Genomic DNA, 21,930 nt, shown 5'->3' on the forward strand with positions numbered 1-21,930 from the left:
CAAAAACATATAAATATGTTATATTTGGATTAAAAACAAGCTCTGAAAATTAAAAATATAAAAATTATGATCAAAAATAACTTTCCGAAATCGATTTAAAAACAATTTCATCTTATTCCTTGTCCGTTTCTGATTTCAAAAACATATAGATATGATATGTTTGGATTAAAAGCACGCTCAGAAAGTTAAAACGCAGAGAGGTACAGTAAAGCGTGCTATGAAGCACAGCGCAACCGCTTCAGCGCCAAACAGGCTCGTCACTTTCACTGCCTTTTGCACTAGCGGCGGACTACGTTCAGTTTCATTCTGTGAGTTCCACAGCTTGACTAAATGTAGTAATTTTGCCTTACGCGACTTGTTTACTATCACTTTCTTTAATAAAAGTATGAAATAATTTACTAATTTATTTATGTATGATTTTGTGAGGCGCTTGGACCTATTTTATGATTTAAGCCATATAAATATCCTCATTATTATTATTAATATTTAGTATTATTGTTTCAGACCTTTGTTCATATCGCAATCCCCTGGCTAACGGATGGTAAAGAACAAGGATATCTGACTGACGCTTCGTTGGAATTTGGATTTTCTTGAGGAGGTAAGATCATATTATTTGTGAATTTATGTGTGTTCAAACACTCTTAACGTGTGCACCACGACATTGCCGCGATGCCAACCGGAGACAAAAACATGCACAATCTTAAATGAAGTCAATTACAATAATAAATCATGTGTACGTTACATTTGTTTTAAGTTGATTTGACTATGTACAGCAATTTAAAACATTGTAAGAATAAGAATAAAATACAAGAAAGGTTAGATACTTGGAACGTTCAATGACAGACAAAACGAAATATCCAAAAGAGCTTTGATCTGTGGATCTTTGAACATCAAGACACACAACTGACACAAATTGTGACCCTCCACCACGAAATGAGTCGCATGTCACCTTTGCATGAATTGCGCGAGGTGACATGCGACTCATTTCGTGGTGGAGGGTCACAATTGATGGTTAAAGGTACTGTGACTTGTCCATGAACAGTTGTGGCTTCAAAAACGGACGTTAAGCACTGCTTTTGATTTTTGATAATAGTGTCACATCAAGGGTTTCAAGATTCACATACTACTTTTTGTAAGGGTCTAACGAGAATGAAGAAGAAGCTTCGATTTTGATTTTTGCAAATAAAAACAGAAAGTCGAGTACATATTGGCGACTACAGTGCCCATGTTAAGGAACATGCAGTTGGGTTATTCACCAGAGGTGTGTACCATTTTATGACATGCATTTGCATTCCTTTAACACTTTCTACCCCACCTATGTTGACCAAGGTTTCTGAATTAGCCGAGACCTGCTGTGCTGCAGCAGGTGCAGCACAGCAGGTCAATCAGAATTGTAGTAACTGTGTAAGTACCTGTGTATCAACACGGTGGAATGCAGGCGTTATATCGAAGTTACAGGAAGGGGCTGAAGCTAACAGTCTGAGCGGATATATCCGTACCTGGTCAGATAGAGCCATATGAGTGGAGACGGATATATATATATCCGTACCTGGGAGACAATGAGTAAAACGATTATAACGTATATTAAATGGCAACTAGAATGTATTCGCCTTACCTTTTTGCAGTGATACTCCAGTTAGATAAGGATACAGGCATGCAACAAAAAAACATAGCATCTATTTTTTTTTTTTTTAATAATTGTTAGAGTTCAAATCCATGTCACAATTAACCTTTGGTTAACATGTTACAAAGTTGACGTACTTTTATTTTTTTATTTTTTTTAACACGTTTTTAATTTTTTTTAGTACACGACAACAACAACAGACAGCAACATCAAATAACATCAAACATACAAAACTATGCATCTTTTAAAAAAAAACAATAAATAAAATAAAAAGATAAAAAAACCGGGAAAACACAATAAAGCACACAATCACACAGCCCATATTCAATACATTTCTAACTTATGTAAACAAGCTCTTCGTCTCCTTTTTACATTTAGTCAAGTTTTGACTAAATGTTTTAACATAGAGGGGGGAATCGAGACGAGGGTCGTGGTGTATTGTGTGTCTGTGTGTGTAGAGCGATTTAGAGTAAACTACTGGACCGATCTTTATGAAATTTGACATGAGAGTTCCTGGGTATGATATCCTCAGACTTTTTTTTCATTTTTTTGATAAATGTCCTTGATGACGTCATATCCGCCATTTTGTAAAAGTTGAGGCGGCACTGTCACACCCTCATTTTTTAATAAAATTGATTGAAATTTTTGCCAAGCAATCTTCGACGAAGGTCAAACTTTGGTATTGCATTTCAGTTTGGAGGCTTAAAAATTAGTTGATGACTTTGGTCATTAAAAATCTGACAATTATAATTAAAAAAAATTTTTTTATAAAACGATTCAAAATTACATTTATCGTATTCTTCATCATTTTCTGTTCCAAAAACATATAAATATGTTATATTTGGATTAAAAACAAGCTCTGAAAATTAAAAATATAAAAATTATGATTCAAATTAAATTTCCGAAATCGATTTAAAAACAATTTCATCTTAATCCTTGTCCGTTCCTGATTCCAAAAACGTATAGATATAATATGTTTGGATTAAAAGCACGTTCAGAAAGTTAAAAAGAATTGACATATAGAAAAGCGTGCTATCCTCCTCAGCGCAAACACTACCGCGCTTTTTTGGATTGTTAATTTCACTGCCTTTGCCACAAGCGGTGGACAGACGATGCTACGAGTGTACGGTCTTGTGGAAAATATGCAATGCGTTCAGTTTCATTCTGTGAGTTCGACTGAGCTTGACTAAATGTTGTATTTTCGCCTTACGCGACTTGTTTATGTTTCTATTTGATTATTTTGTAAAACTACTCATACCACCAAGTCCTGTTCTCCGTTAAGCTGCTGCAAAATAAACAGACAATGTTTATGTCCAAGTCTAAAATGAAAAACATCTTTAACCTATTAACTCCAAAAACCAAATTTCATCCTTACAAGCTCAATTAGAAAAACAATCAATCATTTGACAATATCAGAGGTTTAAATGGGTACCACTCCAGGAGAAATTTATTATATGTATAGGTTACAACACGAGTGGTTTTTTATATGGCTTGTATTTCAGTCAAGACCCAGCGGATGAATATCATCGGGAGACACGAGCCTTTGGCGAGTGGCTCTCGATTGATATTCCCGCTGGGTCTTGACTGAAATACAAGCCATATAAAAAACCACGAGTGTTGTAATCTGTATATCCCATTCTACCATCAAGCACAAAGTGTAGACTACTAGCGGCACTGTTGCGATCTGTGGAGTATGAAACAGTGTTTTCAGCGAGACTTGGCCTTTTTGCAACCTTAAACTAAGTGACCGTCGCTGAAAAAATAAAACGAATGAGTGCATCTATAAGTACGCGGTAACACTACTTTCAGACCGTTTAAAAGCTTTAAGTAAAGGTTCATAAGTTGCAAGAAAGTAATGAAGTCGTATAGAAATCCATTTAGTTGAAGCGCACAATTCTTTTGCGTTTCAGGTCGGCGGAACGGGGAAACCGGTTTGGCCCCCATTTGGCTTACTCGACTCGATTCAGAATCGATTCCACGTTGTTTTTTTCGAACGCATTATTATACAATTAGTCTTATTGACAGAGAAGCAAATTTTAGGGAACACATATGTAGATTTAACCATTTGCTCCCTATTTGAAATGTATCTACATGTTTTGCGAGTGTGTTTGCATGAACCTAAACTGGTATGGGTGCGAGGAAAACAGGACCCAAGTCTGTCACCGCCGCTTGATTGCATTTTGAAAGAATATGACTGGATTACGGAAAAATACACACATGTTAAGTTCTTAGATACCTTCATCGCCAATGTGGACTTACTGCAGAGCCAGGCAAAAGAGAAGACTTGCTCGCAAAACACGTGAAACAGCTGATGATAGCGAAGCCCAACCGTGCCAGGTAAGGACGGTCTGACAGATTCTCAAAAGTCGTCTGCTAACGAAGCAAGGGGAGGGTACTCGTGGTTTTGTTTTGGTTCGCTAGCATCTGGTTATCTTGTAAGTTGAATGTTCGTTTTTTCCCACCTGCATTGCTTTCATAATGAAAGAAACGTTTGCTTATTGCATCTCATACATCAGATCAGTTCTGAGATTCATTTTTGCGTGCAACTGATATGGTTTTCTGAGCCGTGCAATACGATTTTGGAACTTCATACAAATGTGTCACATTGTTCGGCGCGAGGTCAAAGGTCGGGAGCAAAGTAGTTCTTCGCCCAAATCGGAATCTGCACTATCATATATTTTTTTGAGTCCATGATGTATTTATTGAGCTATAAAAATACAACATATATACCCATACTGAAGTAACAGAGACAAAGAAGGGAGGTCATGGGATATGTAAAATTAATTTTACTTAAATATTCTTCTACCAAATACTTTTTTCTCAGATCTCTTTTAAATGCAGCCATTGTAGGAACAGCTTTTGCATACTTACACTTGTAAATAAAAAAATTGGCATTTAATATTATAAAATCAAAAACTGTACTACTTTTGAAATGTTTATCAATACCAAACAAAATAAACTTTTCACTGAAAAATATGTTCTCAACATTATGACATTCATTTTTAACATAGTTTAACAAATCATTCCAAAATGACTGTATATATTGACACGCCCACAAACAATGTTGAATACTATCCCTCTCGTCTCTCGTCTCGGCATAAATGGCACATCACGTCTTCTACTACTCCCATTTGTTTTAATATCACATTTGTTACCAAAATCCTATGTAATACTCGGATTTGAAACCATTTAAGTTTCACTTCAGAAATTTTCGTTTGATGCTGGTCAGTATTTTGTTTTCACTAAATGGATTCCATTTGTTCTTCTTTGCTCGAAAATCACACACGCGCTCAAGCACACACAAACATACTCACGCGTGTACGCACACACACACACACAGACACACACACACACACACACACACGCACACACACACACACACACATACACACACACACACACACACACACTCACACACACACACACACACACACACACACACGCACACACACACACACACACACACACACTCACACACACACACACACACACACACTCACACACACACACACACACACACACACACACACACACACACGCACACACACTCACACACTCTCACATACACACACACACACACAGGCACACACACACACACACACGCACACACACACACACACACACTCACACACACACACACACACACACACACACACTCACACACACTCACACACGCACACACAGACACGCACACACACACACACACACACACATACACACACACACACACACACACACACACACACAGGCCAAACTTCCCGCCAACAACCATAACTCTACCCCACACCAACACCACACCTACACCTATCCTCCCTCCAAATTCATACTTGCACAACCAACACCTGAACTTACAGTCTGTAGACTGACCGAGGCTGGACGTGTCTACTCGAATTCCGCACACAATGCAATGTTCTTTCGCAATGGAAAGGGTGTGTATGTGGACGGGGGGAGGGGGGGTAGGGGGGGGCGTGTGTGCAACTTGTGACAATTATTTCGCCACTCCTAAAAGCTGCGTCCCAGTGCTGAAATGTTTTTGTCCTTGATGTAAACTTGATTTATACAGTGAAAACTGAAACTTCCTTATAAAAAAACCCAAAAAAAACCCGTATGTGAGGATTTTTCCTTTTGTTGGGGAAAAAAAGAGGAGGGGCGGGGGGGGGGGGGGGGCGATGGTTTGCCCAACGAGCACGTTCAAACATTAAAACATACTGTGTCAGGCATGCGTGAGTACACACATCTACAAACAATCTTACAACGGTGGCCTGCACGTGTGCTCACAAACACTGACACATACACAGACATTTAGCAAGTACACACAGACAGTCAGTCAGACATACGGACATACGGACAGACGGACAGACAGACAGACAGACACAGACACAAACACAAACACATACACACACACAAACACACACACACATACACACATACACACACACAAACACACATACACACACGCACACACACACACACACACACACACACACACACACATCTATATATATATATATATATAACAAAATCAAGGAAAAGAAAAGCCAAACAAAGAATGTCAAGTGGCAGCCCAAATTTTCGACCTGTTGCCAGGCCTTCCTCAGGGGCGTGTAATTCTGCGAGACGCCAATTCATGCATCAATTACTAAGCAACACAATACCATGGTTATTTTAGTTACGAATCACAAAGCAAATATTTCAAAAATAAAATTTACATTCAAGCTTAGATCTACTTTCGTTTTGATTGTAATCAAAACAAATGTACACGTGCGAATTCCAAAGTTATTACGTCAAAGGTATACGTATCTTGTAGTGACGTATTCGTCGCTGATGACGTAATTTCAAAGTTCGAACAAAATGGATACTTATTCTTGCCGTGAACAGGCAAAAGTATCATTCTGATGTCTCTTCAATTAAATGCGTAAGTACTTTAACACATTTGTTTATGCCAAAGGTTTGCATAAAGATACAACACTTAACCCTTCGGACAGAATACATAAACAATATGTATCTCAACTATATGAATTCGAAGATCAATAGAGAAGATACACTAAGATTTAGACATCTTCATGCTCATGAACTTTTGATAACATTCCGACAAAACATTCTTCGACGACACATTTTTACTCTCTCTCTCTCTCTCTCTCTCTCTCTCTCTCTCTCTCTCTCTCTCTCTCTCTCTCTCTCTCTCTCTCTCTCTCTCTCTCTCTCTCTCTCTCTCTCTATCTCTCTAATTCACACACACACACACATACACACACACACGTATACACATACGTTCCTTTCCGCCAAACTGGGTTCCTCACATCACACAACGGATAGTGCGTTTGTAGTGCACTTGCACTACAACGGCACTGGGCGCAGTGCCTTTGTAGTGCACTTGCACTACAACGGCACTGGGTGCAGTACTCGCTCCGGGATCGACGAATTTTACACTAAAAAAGGCACAAAATTTGACCTATTTCGTCGCCTATAGGGGACGGAAAGAATGTCATTTTGAACATGGTTATGACATTCTTTCCGTCAAAAAAAAAAGTTTTTTTTTTTTAATTTTTTTTTTTACGGAAAGAATGTCATTTTGAACATGGTTATGACATTCTTTCCGTCAAAAAAGACGTTTTTATTTTTTTTATTTTTTTTATTTTCACTCTTTGTCATGCTTAAAAAAAGTGGGTCCCTGATTGAGGAACCCAGTTTTCAAAAGAACCCAGTTTTTACTGAGTGTTAACTAGCCGTGAACCCGGTTTGATGGATAGGAACGTACACACACACACACACACACACACACGCGCACACACACACACATTGCATGGTCTAAACGAAAGCTGTAATAGAGTGTTTACGGATCAGAATTGAGTCCACTCGGCACCAAAGTTTTTAATTTTGCAATCCAGAAAGACTCTCTTTTCCACCTCTCATCCCGGGTCGAACAAAAGACTCTTTCGATCACAATGCACTCCATATCACCGAGAGAATGGTCGGGCTGGTTGAAGTGCACTGTAAGAAGAGTACCTGTGTTCTTCCCAATGTGTGAGCGGTGGAGATAGAACCTTTCTCTGAGACTGTTTTGAGTCTGCCCCACGTACTGGGCACTGTGGCATTTTTTACACGAAATGAGATAGATAATGTTTTTGGTGTCACAAGAGAAGTGTTCTCTGAGAGTGAAAGTTTCACCTGTTTTACATGAATTGAATGTGGTGGACTCAATCAAGTGTTTTTCACAGATGACACATTTTTTACGCTCACACCTGAAACACCCAGGGTTGTTGTCGTGTTTAGGAGGAAGAACTGTCGGCATTAGGATATTGCGTATGCTCTTACAGTTTCTCTCCCCACAAATGGGCGTTTCAGGCAGAACGTTTTTCATGTGTTCACTCTCGCTGATCAAGCTTTCCTGCAAACCATGCAACCACTGGCCGAGGGGAGGGTTGAGTGGGTTATGATTGATGACGAAAGGGACTCTGTTTGTGGGAGTTTTTTTGCGATATGAAAGAGTCTCCTTTCTGATTTTAGCTGTAGCTTTCCTCCTGCCATCTTTAACAGTCTTTTTGCTGTACCCCCTGGCAAAAAACTGTCTCTCCATCTCATCGCACCTTTGTTGAAATTGCTCCTCTTCTGAGCAGAGTCTTCTGAGTCTCAGAAATTGTGAGTATGGCAAATTTCTTTTTACGTGAGCTGGGTGACACGAGTTTTGGCACAGGTAGGCATGGCTGTCGGTAGGTTTAGAGTACAGGTCAGTCTGAAGGTATCCATCCTTCAGACTGACTGAAATGTCTAGAAAGGAGACTCTTTCTAACGATGAGTGGTGAGTGAATTTAATGGTAGGATGAAGGGAGTTGATGTGTTTTAGGAATGTGTCTAGGTCATCATCTGTTCCTGTCCAAAGCATAAAGATGTCATCAATGTATCTTCTCCATAGTTCAGAGTTAACAGGTACTGGACTTTGTTGGAATAGTTTTCTTTCCAGTGCGGCCATGAACAGGTTAGCCACAGATGGTGCCATTGGTGTCCCCATCGCTGTTCCGTGAATCTGTTGGTACACTTCTTCCTCAAATGTGAAGACATTGTTAGTTAGTACGTGATCAGCAACTTTCACAATAGTCTCTGTTGGTGGCCGATCACCCTGTGGTCTGGAATCTAGCTCTTCCTTGATAGCTGTCTTCATGTCCGAGTGAGGAATGTTAGTATACAATCCAACAACATCAACCGTGACTAGTTTAGTGTTTTCCGGAAAGGGTCCGTGCTGGTTATTCCACTGGTCTATAGTGTTCAACATGTCTGTGGTGTCCTGGATGTAGCTAGGGACGCTTTTCACACAATCTTGCAACCAGTGGTCAACCAACTTTGATAGCTTTTCTGTTGGTCCGTTCACACCGCTCACTATTGGCCTACCCGGAGTGTTCGTAAGGGACTTATGAATTTTGGGTAAAGTATAGAAGCGGTGACATTGCACATTGTTTTCATCGGTTACTGCCCAGTCTTTTGTTGTTTTATCAATGTCCCCCTTATCATAGAGGTCTGCAACAATAGCATTAGAAGTTTGAACAATGTGAGAGGTAGTGTCCTTGGTTAGTTTAGTGTAATGGAGAGGGTTGTTCAACTGTGTTTTAGCTTCTTGGATGTATTTTTCGCAGTTCTGCACTACTACTGCTCCTCCTTTGTCTGCTTTGCTAATTCTTATTTCTCTCTCTTTGACCTTTTGTTTCAGTTCTTTCATTGCTGTTCTCTGGTCTTTAGTCATGTTGTCCTTTGTTGGGTTAGGTTTAGAATCTTTGTAGTTCTGAAGTTTACATTGCACACTTTGGCAGTACGTTTCGAGTGTGATGTCTCTACCAGTCGGTGGTTCATATCCTGTAGGTTTGTAGAATTTTGGTGTCTTTTTGACCTCCTCGTCTCTCTCAGAATCATAAAAAAGTTCCTTTAATCTGACTTTGCGACAGCCTTCACCAATGTCAAAAACATTTTTGTAAAACATCAGAAATTGTGAAAGAAACAATTGAAAGTCAGCAGAGACTTTCTTCCGAGATTTGTTAAAATCTCTTAGCAGAGAAAGAGAGAGAAATAAGTATCCCTTCACAGACAGCCTATTGGGAGCATCAGACCCTCCTCAAGGGGGACCGAGATTTACAGAGCAAAGTCCCTTTGTGGGGGACGTATCGCAAGGTATATATATATATATATATATATTTTAATATTCAGCAAAAACATAAAAACATATTTACCACGATGACATTTACAAAGACATTTAAAACAAATTAAAGTGGTTCAATTTTTGTACTTTTCCTTCGCTACACCAAAGGGCATTGACATGAGTTTTCTTTCGCGTAGAGTGACCTCATAATATTCCACACAAACAAAATAATGACTGTTCTTCTTCATCATCTTCTTCGTCTTTTTCTTCATCTTCTTCTTCATCTTCTTCGCTCCCGCTACTTTTTACATTTACTCAAGTTGTGAAATGACGGTGGTGGTATATATATATGTGTGTGTGTGGGTGTGTGTGTGTGTGTGTGTGTGTGTGTGTGTGTGTGTGTGTGTGTGTGTGTGTGTGTGTGTGTGTGTGTGTGTGTGTGTGTGTGTGGGTGGGTGTGTGCATGCGTGCGTGTGTGTGAGTGTGTGTAGAGCGATTCAGAGAAAATGACTGCACCGATCTTCATGAAACAGTACTTGAGAGTTCTTGAGAATGATATCCCCAGACTTTTGTTCTCCATTTTCTGGATAAATGTCTTTGATGACGTCATGTTCGGCTTTTTGTGAAAGTTGAGGCGGCACTGTCACACCCTCATTTTGTGACAAAACTGATTGAAATGTTTGTCAAGCCATATTCGACGAAGCCCGGACTATAAGATTGCATTTCAGCTTTCAAATTTAAAAATTAGCTGATGAGTTTGGTCATTAAAAATCTCAACATTATAATTAAAATTGTAGTATTGCTACCTGATTCCAAAAACATATAGATATGTAATGTTTGTATTAAAAACAAGCTCAAAAAGAATACAGAAAACAACGCTTTCCTGCTAAGCGCAAACGCTGCTGCGCTATACTGGCTTGTCAATTTCAGTGCGTTTTTCACATGAAAAGTGTCAGCGATGTCCTTGACGCGGGGGATTGACGAAGCTATATTGACTTGGTGAAAAATTCAGTGCGCTCAGTTTCATTCTGTAAGTTCGACAGATTGACTAAATGTAGTAATTTCGCCTTACGCGACTTGTTGTTTGTTTGTTTTGTTTGTTGTTTTTGTTGTTGTTGTTGTTGTTTGTTGTTGTTGTTGTTTTCATTCATTATTTGTTTGCTGTTTTGACCTGTGAGCACTTTTCTTGAAAAGTATTTATCTCTGGCTCCGATGAAGAACTGTTATCTGGTATTTCATGTTGCATATTTGATATGTTTTTTGTCCCATTTTCTAGGGCTTCTAGGGAAGATTTAGAATCTGTACAGATTACCTCTCCTGCGGGTGAGACTGGCATATCGTTAATAAATGAAACTGCCATAAAATAGCATATAGTTCTGCTGAGAAAATTGAAACTCGAATGAAGAACTGTCATCTAGCATTTATCAGCCTTTCCAAATAGAATGAGGGCTGCAAATCATCATTAAGAAACATGTTACAGCTTTCACGATTACTCCGCGTCGGCAGGCAAATGTGTTTAATCAGCATACAATGTAATAGAATCTCGCCTCCTCGGTGTACTTTTGTTTTTGAAATAACAAACAAACAAAAATCTCCAACTTTTCTCTGCAAATATTTCATGCTGTGTCTTGTTACTGAAATTAAAATCACAAAGTTTTTTTAAAGTTTTTTTTAAGAAGACATTGCTGTTGATCTCAGCGCACTCATCCTTCTCCTCCAAGCTCTGTGTGTGTGTGTGTGTGTGTGTGTGTGTGTGTGTGTGTGTGTGTGTGTGTGTGTGTGTGTGTGTGTGTGCGTGCGTGTGTGTGTGTGTGTGTGTGTGTATGTGTGTGTGTGTGTGTGTGTGTGTGTGTGTGTGGGTGTGTGTGTGTGGTGTGTGTGTGTGTGTGTGTGTGTGTGTGTGTGTGTGTGTGTGTGTGTGTAACGCGATAACGAAAAAACTACGCGACCGATCTTCATGAAACTCCACATAAGAGTTCCTGGGTATGACATCCACAGACATTGTTTTCATTTTTTAGATAGATGTGTTTTTGTGAAAGTTGAGGCTGCACTGTCACAACCTCATTTTCAATTTGGGTCAAGCAATCTTCGACGAAGTCCGGACTATGCATGGATTGCATTTCAGCTCGGAAGCTTAAAAATTAGTCAATTATTTAGCTGATTAAAATTGTAATTAAAATCGAATTATCAGAAACAGATTAAAAAATGATTGCATTGCATTCTTTATCTTCTCCTGAATTCAAACATATATAGATATATATATGTCATGGTTACTCTAACAATGTGCTCAGAATGAAAGAAATGTTCAGTAAGGTCGCAGGCTTCGCGGAGACGAGCATGACCCTTCTCAGTCTTCGGATATGGTTAGCCAAGACTATCTAAATATAGTCTCGGCGATGACTGATTTGTGGTGTTGATCTTTTAGTTTGATACCGACTATCTCAATGTTTTTATGTCGCTTCACGCGACTTGTTAATGTCTACGTCCGCAAGTAAATTTTCTTTTGACTTATTGATTTATTATCTTGAAACTTCACATGTGATTATTATGCTTATCACTTTACCATAAAAAGACTTAGAAAACAATAAATGTACTTACTAGAGACGTAGAATCTAAACATGAACAGAAAATGCAAGGATTTGGTGCGTTCATTTTCATTTTTATCTTTTTAAAGTCGTGATGTAGTTTTGTCTCTCGTTCCAATTCGTTCAACGACTACTGTTCACTATCTAAATGTGGTATTATTGTGTGACATTAACCATTGGTTATTTATTTATTTTTTTTTAATAATTCATCGAAACAAATATATTTGATTTTCGTTTTGCATTTTAATTAAGAAATGATTCCCCAAAGTCCCTTCTACCCACACTACCAGTGACTATTTTTCTTTCTTTCAGATCTTATTCTATATCAGCAGGTGTTGAATTTACTGTATTAATCAAATTTTTGTATGTGTCATTTTTCTTTTGTTTTGTTTGTTTGTTTGTTTGTTTGCTTGACGCCCAGCCGACCACGAAGGGCCATATCAGGGCGGTGCTGCTTTGACATTTAACGTGCGCCACACACAAGACAGAAGTCGCAGCACAGGCTTCATGTCTCACCCAGTCACATTATTCTGACACCGGACCAACCAGTCCTAGCACTAACCCCATAATGCCAGACGCCAGGCGGAGCAGCCACTAGATTGCCAATTTTAAAGTCTTAGGTATGACCCGGCCTTCGAACCCACGACCTCCCGATCACGGGGCGGACGCCTTACCACTAGGCCAACCGTGTCGGTTTCATTTTTCTTTAGATGTTTCATCAATATTACAAGGTGTTGAATTTACGATATTAATAAAACTGGGCATGATATTTCATCTCTGCTCTACAAAAAATAATGAGACACATTAAAACAGTGACGTCAACTGATCGAAAAATGACACACACACACACACACACACACACACACACACACACACACACACACACACACACACACATGCATATTACTCCCCTCGTAACGATTCCGGGGCCAAATAAAATTACTTAGTAGAAATTGACAACATGTAAAACAGGGATATAAGTTATTTCTTATCATTGTCTTCATGTTCATCCCAAAAATATATTTTGCCATGTTTGACGTCAAAAATGTTCTGAAAATGAACAAGCCCGAGAATGCTAACCATACGCTTAAAGCCACCCTCCGCCTCCCGTAAACCATCTGTTTCTGATCCCTGAGCCTCCCGAGCTTTTACAGACAGTACAAACATACTTCCATTTGAACGCTTACCGCTCGGGAGCATCCTGGCTACTCTCCGTTGAGAGTGAGACATTGTGCAGTTAGAAAAGGATGTACTATAAAACAAATCGGAAGCCTCGTTTTGGCACTAGAACTGACTTTTAAAATCTAAATAATAAATTGACAGCATGTGAGACAACAAAAAAATTAAATCATAAAATGATTCTTTTTTTTATCAAGACAAGATCAATACAATTCGAAGTTTTGAAAGTTTGAAAAAAGGGAGCCCGGAAGCAGATCATGCAAGGTCGTGTTTGCCCAAGCAGACGAACTGTCTGCATATCGCCAGTTTCTTTCAACCGCCACCGCTCAGTTCGTGCCACACGCAGTCGTTTGTTGCATTTTAGATACAGAGGTAAGCCTATACAATAACGTGCCATTGCAGATACAGCGAGTTGCATTGAAACCACAAACTGACGACTTAATTTATCACGTATGTGAACAAGGGAAAGTGGGTCACACGGGTCCACGATCGCTCGGGGATTGAATAAACCACGAGAACTGGTGTGTGGTTTACGCATGCTAAAGAGCCATTCAAACGAACTGTGTCATTTAATGCTGTTAAATGCTAGTGCAAGTGTGTTCCATAAGGTTAGAATTGCTTATTCGTGAAAGATTCCATCGTTCTGTAAACGTCATCTGCGGCGGAGTGAGGCTTAAAAGATTGGACTTCAATGCGACAACGTGTTGAACGTATTTTTATGACAATTAGCGTTTGACCCTTCCGTGACAGAGTTGGTTGCTGTCGTAGCGATCGCATGGCACGTTATGAGGGCGGTGCACATCTCCACTCCCTCGCTATACCGGCACGGTTGGCCTAGTGGTAAGGCGTCCGCCCCGTGATCGGGAGGTCGTGGGTTCGAACCCCGGCCGGGTCATACCTAAGACTTTAAAGGGATAGTATCCGCCGGGAAAAGGCCTTCAGATCGCTTTCAAAGCATCACCGTAAGATTCTACGTTACAAATAATGCTACCATCCATGAGGAATAACTTAACTTTGCAAATTCAACAGTTTTGATAGCTAATTAATTGTCGTAACAGATTCCAAGGAAAGAGCACTCTTGTAATAGTTGGGTGATTTCCCTTGTCAAATGTGTCAACAATGGCGTCTTCCTGCAGTCTGAAAAGGTAAGTGTCATTTTCCAGCTTAAGTTAACGTTGTCTGACAGGAAATAAAGCTTTCAATAGGACAAGTCAGTATCAGTGTACAAGTTGCTCTCAGCAGGACTGCAAATGAATCGATCGATGCGAGTCAAAAAGCCCTGACGAAGATCATGCTCGTACTTTGTTTAGAAGCAGTACTCAGTCAGATTTGAGATTATCTTGGACATAATGTGTTGCCTGTTGGTGATCATTTCAAATATATGTCTCTAAAGTTGCGCTTTTACTTATAAGCTTATGCATGTGTTTCAAATTCCATTCATGTCACTGATCGAACACAGGGAACAGTAAACGTGCGAGAGTTCGAAGCAAAGCGCATTCATGTTTCAGACAAATAGAGAGCTCTGAAAATTATGTCTTTTCTCATAATAGTAACCCAAAAGAGAAGAAATTATACTTATCCCTCTGAACAATGTCGAGGATATCAGTGTCTTGTGCATTTGTTGTGTGTGTGTGTGTGTGTGTGTGGGTGTGTGTGTGTGTGTGAGAGACTTGTATCACTGTGTGTGTGTGTCACTGTGTGCATGAATGTGACTGTGTGTGTGTGTGTGTCACTGTGTGCATGAATGTGACTGTGTGTGTGTGTGTCACTGTGTGCATGAGTGTGATTATGTGTGTGTTTGTGTTTGTGTGTGTGTGTGTGTGTGTGTGTGTGTGTGTGTATTATGCTTGTGATATAATCACATATAAATTGCATTTTTGTATACACGTGAAAAAATGAGTACAAACTATGTACTGTTGTGTGCGTGAACGTTGTGTGCCAGCTGTCAAAACTCAAGTGAGCTTTTCCTGATTATGATTGAAGTTTGCTACAAATAACTCATTAACTGTAAGGGAGATTGATTAATATCTAGTGTATTCTTTTCAAGCATTTGTCTTTATTTTCAGGCTATGGAAGTTTTACATTCAAAACAAAAAGCGGCCAGGCTGCTCGTTCAACTTCAAGAAGTGCACATCGAGGCAGGATAGGGAGAGGAATTAGCAGAGGTGTGAGCTAATGCAGAGGCAAGGACTGGTCCAAGTCTTCTCAAACTGAAATTGGTTTGCTGGGCAAGGGGAAGGCTGATCCGAATAACAATTTGAAGGTAAGTGAGGACTAGTTATACTTATAATATTAATAGATACTTTCTCTGTGTGCAGGAGTTAAAAGAAAAAGACTTATGATGTTAGAGCCAAGGGTAATTTTGTGAATTCCAATACTGGCAATAGAGTGCTATCACAGAAAATGAAGAAATTACATTCATCCAACTGAACAATGTCAAGAAAGTCAGTGCGTGTTGTGTATTTGTTATGTGTGGATGTGTGTGTGTTTTAGGAATGTAAAATAAGTAAAATTGTGTGTAAGTGGGGGTGTAAATTAGTGGTCTGGGTGGCCCAAAAAACAATTTGAAGGTGAATCAGGACTATAGTTATAAGTACTTTCTCTCACCACTTCCCCCCCTCAACCCCCACGCCTCCTCCAAACTCAATCATTCGAGTAAGTACCTTTTTATTCTGCAAGATTTGTGAGGTCGAAGACTTTGTTACAGGGTATACTAAATAATGACTAACGGTGAGGTTTTTAGGTCTCGGTCACAAATTACATTACCGGTGCTTTTTTTTTCATTCTAGGGAATGTGTGTATTTCCTGGTTTCAAAAAATATTGAAAAAGAATGAAAATTCAGCTTCAGCATCCTGATTTTGTCAAGATATTTTATGCAGTTAAATTTCAGTACCCACAACCTTTTAGTGTCTCATAAAGGGAAATAAATGAACAGTCCTCACAATTAGGGTGCTGTACCGTGAACCCCCCCTTTTAAAAACCTTTACAATTCAAGATCTCCCCTATATTTAGACCTTGCTTTTCAGATTTTCTGGTCATAACCTATGCAAATTCACCTTCATTTTAAGACTTCCTGCTTTTTAATACCTGATTTTATCAGATTTTGGGAGATCGTAAAAGGGGGTTCCACTGTAATATGAATTCTGTTTTAGCTACACCTGTATGCTGTTTGTAAAGAAGGATATTTTACAGATTGAGGGGATCATTTCTGCCTCCATAATGATCGTTATGATCTGACACATTGGCTAACAGATTCTATGTTCATGCTGTTATTCAGATAGAAAAGATGGCCCAGGACAGAGGACTCTGGAGAGCTGTTGTTGGCGGCCCATACCCTGACAGGAGTGACGGGCATTGAGTTGAGTTGAGTGAGCTGTTATGTAGGAAGTCATACTAATGATGTGTAGGTTTTTGAATTGTGTCTGCTTTGCAGTTCAAATAGATGTCTGCCTTCCTGTTCAATTTTTTTTTAAAACAAGACAATCCCTGAAGCACATTTTCCAACCACATGTCAAACAGCAGTTCTGCTTAGCTTGAAACATCAGTATTGAATAATTATATCAAATTGACCTTTTTGCGGTTGAGCACTTGACAGATGCTGCTACAATACCTCTTGTAGAGAAAAAATTTAGAGATACAGTGGAGCCCTTTTAAGATATATATATATATATATATATACAGCAAACTCAATCAAAGAAAAGCAGAATGTCTTAGAATAGAGGTTATAAACAGGAATCTGAGAAAGTAGTGTCTTTTAAGACAAATGTGTTTTTTTAAAGGGGGGGAGGGGGGGGGGGGCAAAGTTAGGGTTTCACTGTACAATGCAATGGTAAACTGGGCATTCATTCCAAGTAGCTAAAGATGTGTGACACTTTTGCTCGGCAGGAGCACTAGAACACGTCACATTTTCACACTTCTCAGTGTGTCAGAATGCTAAAAATCTGGAAAGCCAATGCCCACAGGTATATCCCATCCCCCCTCTCCCACCCACCACCACCTTTTACTCACACTTGCAATCCATTACGTACATGAATAGATTACAAACACTCTTCTGTAACTCTTTATTTTCACACTTTTTCTTGCATTTGGTTAATTTTTTCAACCCTTTTCGAAGTTTGAATTAAGTGTCTTCACTGATGGGTGATTTTCTGTTTATGCTCCAGGACTTCAAGGCACTGGTGCTTGATGACAGCAGGCTCCTACTGGCCCACACACAAAGAAGAGATTGAAGATGCCCTGGTCCTGGAAGAAGAAGAGGGAAAGATCAATAAAGCCAAACGATACGCATCATTCAGAGTTATATTGAGGAAAGATATTGGCTATTCGGGTGAAGGTGTAAGAGTTGCCATGTGCAGTTGCTGTGTATGGGTCATAGGAATGACATTATAGATCCAACTGGCCAGTACACTGACTTTCTTCCTTGCTGCCTGCATTGGAGTACATTGTGGTGTTAAACAAAGTGCGTTTCTGTGTGGGTTGGTTTACACATGCTCTGTCACATTCCATATTAGACGGCCAGCTGAGACTACAAAATAGTGCATGTTTTGTACATTAAAAAAACAATTAAAAGGAATTCTAACCAGAACCAATCGATACATAAATGTTATTTGTATTTTTGACCAAAATATGACATTTTACACACACCTTGACAGTCCTTGTTCACCTTGAGGAACACTGACTGTCTCCATCTGTGTAAAATGTCATAATTTGGTCAAAAATACAAATAATGTATATTGTTTTTTGCTTTTTTAATGTACTGTAATCTACCTTGTAAGCGCCGTTAGTACCTAGTAAACGCCCACCCCCAACATTTGGATCAGTGTTTGAACATATGTTGTGTGTGTGGTTTTTTTTAAAATTATGTGCACAGTTCTGCATTTTGTAGAGACATTTTCATTCTATACAGAACGCTGACAGACAGCTATATATTTATTTATTTCATACTCTCGGCACTGGAGTATCTCTGGATAGCCCCTCAAAAAGAAGACGAGGGATCCGGGAGGGTCTTCTGAAGTTGAAGAGGTCTGCTTTCAGTGATTTACAGGGAGCATGTGAAACGACCAGTGTTTGATAACACCATTTCCCTCTGAAAGATTTTAGCTTTCTAAAATAAACTTACCCCTTTCTTCGTCACATCAATGTCTTGGATCAGTATCAATGACTGACAGAATGACTATTCATTTCGTGTTTTTTAGGATGTGTGTACATTCACTCTCACTGAATGAATTTTTGTGTTTGGTTTTTAGTGTTTTTTCTTTCTGTTTAGACACTTGCATATCAAGCGAAAGATACATACAGGGTGACTATTTGTGCATGGAAACAGCTGACATGAGCATTAAAGTCTGGGGAAGAATCCTGAAAGTGTATTGATTAATGCGTTGAATTCACAGGTCTAGTAAAACTTGTGCAAAACAATTATATACATGTGTTGAAAAGTGCTCGAATTCCAAGAATAGTTTCATGTGTAGCACCTTTGAACTGTGCAGAGGATGTGTGCCTGTGGATTTGAGATCTACATGGAATAAAATAGACACTGTTCTTGACAATTGAGTATGTTTTTGTGTGCGCATGTTGTTTGCTTTTTTGATAATAATTGACTTTTGGTCAAGATGTAACCATAAATTTCTGTAGCAAAGATGCAATGATAAAAATAGACAGAATATGATCAAATAATAAGACACTGGGCTGCAAATTGCTTTTAATTGTCATTGTATTTATCTGTAAACTGATCATGATTTCCATGGCATGATTAATGCAGTGGAACCTCCCTTCTATGACCCCCCAATTTAAAACTCCCTTCTTTTTAAGACCTTGTTCTCACATTTTCTGTTCATAACCTCTGTAAAATTACCCCCATTTTAAGACTCGTTCTTTTTTTAGACTCGATTTTCTCAGGTTGTTTGAGGTCGTAAAAGGGGGGTGCCACTGTAGTAATAATGCATCTTCAGAAATTGAACACAGGTGCTGCAGTTTTTGAGTCACTTGAGAAAAAGTGACTCTATGTAATCGGTCAGTGTTAGTCTGTCCGGCCGGCCGTCCGGCCGGCCGTCCGTAGACACCACCTTAACGTTGGACTTTTCTCGGAAACTATCAAAGCGATCGGGCTCATATTTTGTTTAGTCGTGACCTCCAATGACCTCTACACTTTAACGATGGTTTCGTTGACCTTTGACCTTTTTCAAGGTCACAGGTCAGCGTCAAAGGAAAAATTAGACATTTTATATCTTTGACAAAGTTCATCGGATGTGATTGAAACTTTGTAGGATTATTCTTTACATCAAAGTATTTACATCTGTAGCCTTTTACGAACGTTATCAGAAAAACAAGGGAGATAACTAGCCTTTTCTGTTCGGCAACACACAACTTAACGTTGGGCTTTTCTCGGAAACTATAAAAGTGACCGGGCTCAAATTTTATGTGAACGTGACTCATTGTGTTGTGAATAGCAATTTCTTCCTGTCCATCTGATGCCTCATATAATATTCAGAACTGCGAAAGTGACTCGATCGAGCGTTTGCTCTTCTTGTTTTTATAACCATGAAGAAGAAAAATACTGTTTCAAAACTTTGACAGTGTCTTATCCTCAAACGTACACCTTTTTAAAGAATCCATAACTTTTAATCACTCAACAAAATTGCCTGCAGCTCAAGTGAACCAGAAATGGGGAACAATTGGCCACACTCAAGGAATCGGTTCTTGGCAACTTTTCTGTCGGTCGCGCAGCCTGAGAGAGACATGACAGAGATAGTTACTCAAGATAAAAGATAAGCTTGACTTACATCAGAATTATGAACATTTAAACTCACCTTGAGCTTTGTCCGAAATATTTTAAACCATTATTGCCACACATTGCAAGAATGTTTGATGTCCGGGTGCTTTTCCCCTGAAAATTAAAAAAAATAGTTTTAGTAATTATATATATATAGCAACATATAAACCACTAAGTGTAAACCAAAGGCTGGCCAATTACATACAGTTCTACAGCAACATCAGTTCTGAACATGAAGCTTTCAACATGCACAGCGACACTTAAAAATGGCAGTTAAAAAAGAAAGGATGAATGAGATTCTGCCGCATTTAGTGTTTGCTTCAATGAACGCTGTCCGAGGAAGAATGTGTTCTTCGTTAAAAAGTTACCCTTTCACAAAGCCTTACAATAAGCTTCAATCATAGTTTTTCCTGCAAAATCACAACATTAAAAACTTTAGGCACAGTAAAACTCATACCGCTGACAATATAAAATGTCAGTTATAAATAACATTTTCTGTTGCACTACATCCAAAGACTGTGCTGACTGACCTTACTTTTTCCATCTCAAAACAATTTTTAGGGGGATTACCTACTCTGTCTGTCACAGTGTCAGTCTCAGTCTCCAGTCCTATACAGTGCACCACAGGAGCTTGTACCCAACCGCCAGTTGATCATTATTTAGTCCTGCATGTACGCCCTTACTAGGCTAGCGAATGCGTAGTATGTGGTTGTAAGAAGACTGTAGGGATGAAGGAGTAAATAATGATCGACCGGCACTTTGATGCAAGCTCCTGTGCAGTGCACAGATACACACACACACACAGTGACACTCACCGTGGCGTGTCCGTGTTCAAACCAAAACTGGACTCAATCGACCCTGCACACTACACGTTCGTGCACTCGCTTGATGGATGCTTCATTCGCTCAACACACCAGCAGACACACAGACAAAACGGCAGCAACATTTGTCTAGGTCTGTCCAAAGTCTACACAACACTTGCTTTACTTACAAATCCAGCAGGAGAGAGCTGCCTACATCACTCTTGTCAGGTCCACCCTTGAGTACGGGGCGGTGGTCTGGGACCCCTACTACAAACAAGACGTTGAGAGACTCGAACGCATCCAACGCCTAGCCGCTAGGTTCATCATGAAAGACTACGTGTCCAAGGACCCAGGCTGCGTCACCAAGATGCTAGAGTACCTCCAACTTCCTACACTCCAGGAACGCCGTCAGCAACTTCGCCTGACGATGCTGTTCAAAATCATCAATGGACTTGTACCTGCCTTACCCCCTGACTCCTTCCTCACCCCGGTGAGCGTATCTCGGCGCCGAGTCAAGCCTAAAGCCTACGAGGGGTATGAGAGCCAAAACATCCTCCAGAGACAGGCAACCAACAACAGCCGCTGTTTCAAAGCTCCTACCTCAAAGACTGATCAATACAGGAACTCGTTCTTTATAAAGACAGTGATCGAGTGGAACAACTTGAGCGAAGCCACCGTCACCTTGACCACGCCCAGCGCCTTCTCATCGGCGTTAGGGGGGCAGAAACCAGTGTGAGAGCCTCAGTAGTTTTTATCCAGTTTTTAACATTGTAACATAGCATTTTTTAACTGTGCTTGAAAAGCCTACATTCTAGGGCAAACGGACTAAAGCCGCAAGTACAGC

The 21,930-nt window shown here is 39.6% G+C and overlaps 1 long non-coding RNA gene across 7 annotated transcripts; it reads right to left on the reverse strand.

The window, feature by feature from the left end:
* Positions 1-17,558: 17,558 nt before the first annotated feature.
* Positions 17,559-21,238, reverse strand: LOC138983538 (uncharacterized). Of its 7 annotated transcripts, none has more exons than XR_011461183.1 (3): positions 21,099-21,238; positions 20,321-20,397; positions 17,559-17,756 (listed from the first exon to the last, which is right to left on the reverse strand). It is a non-coding gene; the product is annotated as an uncharacterized lncRNA (long non-coding RNA). The 7 variants fall into 7 exon arrangements; XR_011461189.1 differs by having other exon boundaries at positions 21,198-21,221; XR_011461184.1 differs by lacking the exon at positions 21,099-21,238 and adding an exon at positions 20,854-20,986.
* Positions 21,239-21,930: the final 692 nt, after the last annotated feature.

This window comes from Littorina saxatilis, linkage group LG13, assembly GCF_037325665.1.
Source record: "Littorina saxatilis isolate snail1 linkage group LG13, US_GU_Lsax_2.0, whole genome shotgun sequence".
NCBI lineage: Eukaryota > Metazoa > Mollusca > Gastropoda > Littorinimorpha > Littorinidae > Littorina > Littorina saxatilis.